Source organism: Lathyrus oleraceus, chromosome 1 (genome assembly GCF_024323335.1).
Source record: "Lathyrus oleraceus cultivar Zhongwan6 chromosome 1, CAAS_Psat_ZW6_1.0, whole genome shotgun sequence".
Classification (NCBI taxonomy): Eukaryota; Viridiplantae; Streptophyta; class Magnoliopsida; order Fabales; family Fabaceae; genus Lathyrus; species Lathyrus oleraceus.
In genome coordinates this window covers 454,927,269-454,933,268 of record NC_066579.1, presented here as the reverse complement: position 1 = coordinate 454,933,268, position 6,000 = coordinate 454,927,269, and positions in this window count along the sequence as shown.

The window sequence follows — 6,000 nt, the reverse complement described above, 5'->3', positions numbered from 1 at the left end:
CCATTAGAAGCAGTAGGTTTAATCTCTCCAATCATATCAATGCCCCACATTGCAAAGGGCCAAGGTGCTGTCAACACGTTCAATGGAGTAGGAGGTACATGTACTTTGTCCGCATAGATCTGGCACTTGTGGCAAGTTCTGGAGTGATGGTGGCAATCAGCTTCCATGGTAGACCAATAATACCCTGATCTCAGAATCTTCTTGGCCATCGTATGTCCACTAGAATGAGTCCCAAAAGTACCGTCGTGTATGTCTTCCATAATCTTTTCTGCGTCCCTTTTATCCATACAGCGAAGCAAAGTCGAATCATGATTACGTTTATATAATACTCCATTACTCAAAAAGAATTTAGTGGAGAACTTTCTCAGAAATTTTCTGTCATTTATGGATGCCCCTTCAGGGTATTCTTGAGTTTCTAGATATCTTTTTACTTCGTGGAACCAAGGTTTCTCTTCTGCTTCAAGTTCATAACAATATGTTGGTTCATCTAATCGTTCAATGGTGATCATGGGAGCTTCATTGTCCCATCTGACTCTGAACATAGATGACATGGTAGCCAATGCGTCTGCCAACTGATTCTCTTCTCGTGGAATATGTTCAAATGTAATCTCTTCAAAGCATGGGATTAATGTTAACACCCGCTCTCGATAAGGGATGAGATTCGGATGTTTAGTGTCCCATTCTCCTTTGATCTGACTGATTACTAAGGCTGAGTCCCCGTACACACTCAAAAACTTGATTCTCAGGTCTATAGCAGCTCTGAGTCCCAAAATACATGCTTCATACTCAGCCATATTGTTGGTACAGTCAAAACATAGTCTAGCAGTGAAAGGCGTATGACAACCCCTGGGAGAAATAATTACAACACCAACACCATTGCCCAATGCATTAGAAGATCCGTCAAAAACCATAGTCCATCGGGATCCCAGTTCGGGTCCTTCATCCGGTCCAGGTTCTTCATATTCAGTAACAAGCATGACATCCTCATCTGGGAACTCAAAATTCATAGATTGGTAATCATCAACTGCTTGATGAGCCAAATGATCAGCTAACACGCTTCCTTTGATTGCTTTCTGAGTAGTATATTGGATATCATACTCTGTTAAAATCATCTGCCATCTTGCTATTCTTCCGGAGAGGGCAGGTTTCTCAAATATATATTTGATAGGATCCATCTTAGAATTCAATAAAGTGGTATGATTCAACATATATTGTCTTAGTCGGCGAGCAGCCCAAGCCAAAGCACAGCAAGTTTTCTCGAGCAATGAGTATCTTGTTTCACAGTCGGTAAACTTTTTGCTAAGGTAGTATATGGCATGCTCTTTTCGACCAGACTCGTCATGTTGCCCCAACACACACCCCATTGAATTTTCTAACACGGTCAAATACATGATTAGAGGTCTTCCTTCAACTGGTGGCATCAGAATTGGAAGTTCTTGGAGATACTTCTTGATTTTGTCAAAAGCTTCTTGACATTCATCATTCCATACCATCTCTTGATTTTTTCTCAGTAATTTGAAGATGGGTATGCAGGTAGCAGTCAAATGGGAGATAAATCGGGCAATGTAATTCAAGCGTCCCAAGAAACCTCTGACTTCTTTATCTGTACGGGGAACTAGCATTTCTTGAATAGCTCTCACCTTAGCCGGGTCAACCTCAATTCCTTTACCACTGACAATAAAGCCCAAGAGTTTACCGGATCTTACTCCAAAGGTGCACTTGTTCGGGTTCAATCTCAACTTGTATTTCTTCAACCTCTCAAACAGTTTGTATAAATGATCGAGATGTTCTTCTTCAGTATGAGATCTGGCTATCATGTCATCCACATATACCTCTATTTCATGATGGATCATATCATGGAACAAAACCACCATAGCACGCTGGTATGTTGCCCCTGCATTCTTTAAACCGAATGGCATTACTTTGTAATAGAAAGTGCCCCATTGCGTCACAAATGTAGTTTTCTCCATGTCCTCAGGTGCCATCTTAATCTGGTTATAACCTGAGAATCCATCCATGAATGAGAATACCTTGTGTTGAGCGGTGTTATCTACCAGAACATCAATGTGCGGAAGTGGAAAGTCATCTTTGGGACTCGCTTTATTCAAATCTCTGTAATCTACACACATTCACACCTTACCATCCTTCTTTGGCACTGGTACCACATTAGCAACCCATTGAGGATAAGAAGTAACAGCCAGAAAACCTGCATCAAATTGTTTCATAACCTCGGCTTTGATTTTCTCAGACATTTCAGGACGCATGCGACGAACCTTTTGCTTAACAGGACGACAATCTTCCTTCATTGGCAAACGATGCACTACTATATCAGTATCCAGTCCTGGCATGTCTTCATAAGGCCAAGCAAAAATCTCTATATAGTCATGTAACATCTGAATCAATCTTTCTTTGACACTGTTTTCCAAGCCTGCTCCTATTTTGACTTCTTTTTTGTCTACTTCGGTACCCAGATTTACAGTTTCAATTGATTCCTCATGCGGCTGTATAGTCTTTTCTTCTTGCAGTAACAGTCTGACAAGCTCTCCAGGTACTTCACAATCTTCCTCACTTCCATCCTCGGCTTGGTAGATCGGATTTTCAAAGTCATAATGAACAGTAGCAGAATTATTATCAACAGGATCCAAAGTGGATATGGATCTGCAATTTGTTACGTGAGTGTGTGTAAGAAAGCATAGCTTGTTTAAAAGATGACAGGAAAGATAAAGAGCGCAATATTTGAATGCCAAAAGTCCATTGATTTATTGAATGTGGATATGCTTATGAAAATGACAAAACCCTTAACAAATTAGCTATTTGTGCCCCGGGCATAGACACAATGCTTTAAGAAGTTCAATTGTAAAAATTAAAAATTTGCAACACTAAAATAGGCAATAACAATTACTCCGGACTAAAGGAAATCGGGATAGTGTCTTCAGCTTTCCAATTATTGAGTCTGTCACCAATTGTTGGGAAAATCCAGCTATCCAAGTCGCAATCACTATCAACATCTTCTACAGCATTAATATGATCTTTGACTACCTTTTCAGAGCTAAATCCCAGGCCAAATCTATCAGACTTGTACGGTACATCGATCAGTTGACCCCAGCCAGTACGACCACCATCTTCGACCACGGCTTGAGCGTCTTTCAGAGAAGTCATAGCAGGAGGAGCACGAATAACCTTAGGCATACGGGCGGTTGGCTTAAGGACAAGACTGGTCGGAGGAACTACTTCAAATGACTGAGAAGGAGCCTCAAAGAACTCACCATCCATCTCGACGTATCTGAAGGTATGCACACTACTGACAATATACTCTTCTTCTCCGCACACAGTGACAATCTTACCCTCTATTGGATACCTCAGCTTTTGATGGAGAGACGAAGCTACAGCACTTGCCCCATGAATCCAGGGGCGTCCCAGCAAGCAGGAATAGGCAGGACGAATGTTCATTACATGAAAGGTAGTGTTGAAGACTTGAGGTCCTATCTTGATAGGGAGAACCACTTCACCATGGACAACACTCTTCGCACCATCATAAGCATGCACCACAACGTCACTAGGCTTCAGCTCAATGCTTTTACAGTCAAGTTTATCGAGCACAGCTTTCGGTAGCACATTCAAAGAAGAGCCATTATCGATCAACACATGAGACAAGGTGACCCCCTCCTTACACTCAATGGAGATATGTAGAGCTTTATTGTGATTCTTTCCTGCTGGTGTCAGGTCAGCATCGGAAAAGCCTAGGCCATTGTCAACAGCCAAGTGAGCAACATAATTTTCGAACTGATCGACAGATGTCTCCTGAGGTATATGAGCGGTCTTCAAGAATTTTATCAATGCATTGGCATGAGATTCAGAAGATAGCAACAAGGATAACATCGAAATTTTAGACGGAGTATGCCCCAACTGTTCTACCACATCAAAATCACTCTTGCGGATGATTTTCAGCATTTCTTCCATTTCCTGTTTAGCAACATCTTCGGTAGTAACTTCGACTGGTGTCCTTGACTGAGAAGGATTGATTACTGGTTCTTTTCCTCGAGTTTCAGGGACGGGAGGTGAGATTTCTGGAGAAAAGATCCTTCCGCTTCGAGTAATTTTACTAGTCCCAACAATGTCAACGTCATTAGGATTAGCAGAATTATCATCTTGCTTTATGCCGTGGATGTAAACATCACCTCCATAATTCCACGGAATGGCTTTGCTTGAGGAATATGGTACTGGGCCAGGTGCAGTAATAATTAGGGGAGCTACCTTGGGCTCAACAGTAATCTTCACAGGCACTCTAGTAGCGGTAATCTTCACTGGAACTTTGGATCTGGCAATCACATATGTTTCTTCAATAGGGTCTTCCACCTTAGGAATCTTTTCAAAGAGAATTGTACGATCATCCATCAGTTGTTGAATACCATTCCTCAATTTTAAGCAATCATTGGGTCGGGGTATACAGAGATCGCAATTTTCAGCACAACCTGGAAATAAACTAGCTTGCAATAAATTCTTCTTGATGATCATGAGAGGAGACGCTAAGTCAGCTATATTAGAAATGTGAGAATTGTCATCCACAACATTAACAGTCTTGTCATGATTAGGCGTAGGAGCAGTGATGACATTAGGAGTCTCCGGAGGATCAAATTCAATTTCTCCAGTGTCGATCATATCCTGAATCTTATTCTTCAACAACCAACAATCGTTTGTATCATGCCCGGGGCTATCAGAGTGATATGCACACCTGGCATTGGGATTATAACGAGGAGAAGTAGTGTTGGGATTTGCAGGAGGATCTCTGAGGGTAATTAAATTTGCTTTTAGCATACCCGGCAGTACTTGTGCTAAAGTCATATTGATCTTCGTAAACTGTCTTCTTGGCCTGTCTTGTCTGTGTTGGAAGTTTTGAGATGACGGTGCTGTAATCGTAACTGCTCCAACAGTATGGTCACGATTTTTCTTGTTATGACCCCTTTGACCGTACACAGCATTTGATTCGTTCCTCCCCTGATAGGACTTTTTGGTGCTTGCAGAGGTAGCCACCTGTATCTTTCCACTTCGAATGCCACTCTCAACACATTCACCCGTTAATATAAGTTCAATGAAACCCGATGAGGAACTTCCCAATAGATGGCTGTAGAATGGGCCAGTCAATGTACCCATGAACATGTCCACTAATTCTCGATCAGTCGTAGGGGGTTTGACTCTGCCAGCCAAATCTCTCCATTTTTTGAGCATATTCTTTGAAGCTTTCTTTAGATCCCATAGTCATATTCTGCAATTGTAGCCGAGTAGGCGCTAATTTAGAATTATACTGGTAGTACTTGTAGAAAGTTGTCGCTAAATTAGTCCAGGTGCGGATGTTAGAGCTCTCGAGCTGATAATACCACTCTAACTGTGTGCCAGACAGACTCTCTTGGAAGAAATGGATCCATAGCTTCCTATCAGTGGTATACGGCTGGATCTTTCTCACATAAGCTCTCAGATGCATCTGAGGACAAGACACACCGTCATACTTAGTGAAAGTGGGGACCTTGAATTTGTGGGGAATGACCACGTCAGAGACCAGACCTAAGCCTTCGAAATCCAGATCGGGCGCCTTCTGACCCTCCATAGCTAGCATGCGTTCTTCCAACAACTTATACTTATCATCTTTTGGAGAGTACTGTTCATTTTCATAGTCTTCATCGTCGTCCTCAGGGTCGAAGGGATCAAAATTCTCATCTTCCGAATCATTTTCTGTCTCATCTTCTTTATCCTTCAGAATTCTAATCTTAACTCCTGCGACCTGTCCTTTAAGCCTTCTTCCCGGGTTAATGTAACTCACAACTTTCTTGTCTTTCTTCTTCTCGAGCAAGAGAGCCTTCAGCTCATCCTGCCCCTTGGATAAGTTCAAGATCATCTCCTGGAATTGAGCATTATGAGTCTGGAGATCTCTGACAGTTTGTTCGAGAGCCATCTTTCTGTTTAGAAGGAAGACCGTGAGAACATTGATCTTTTAGAGTACCTGTT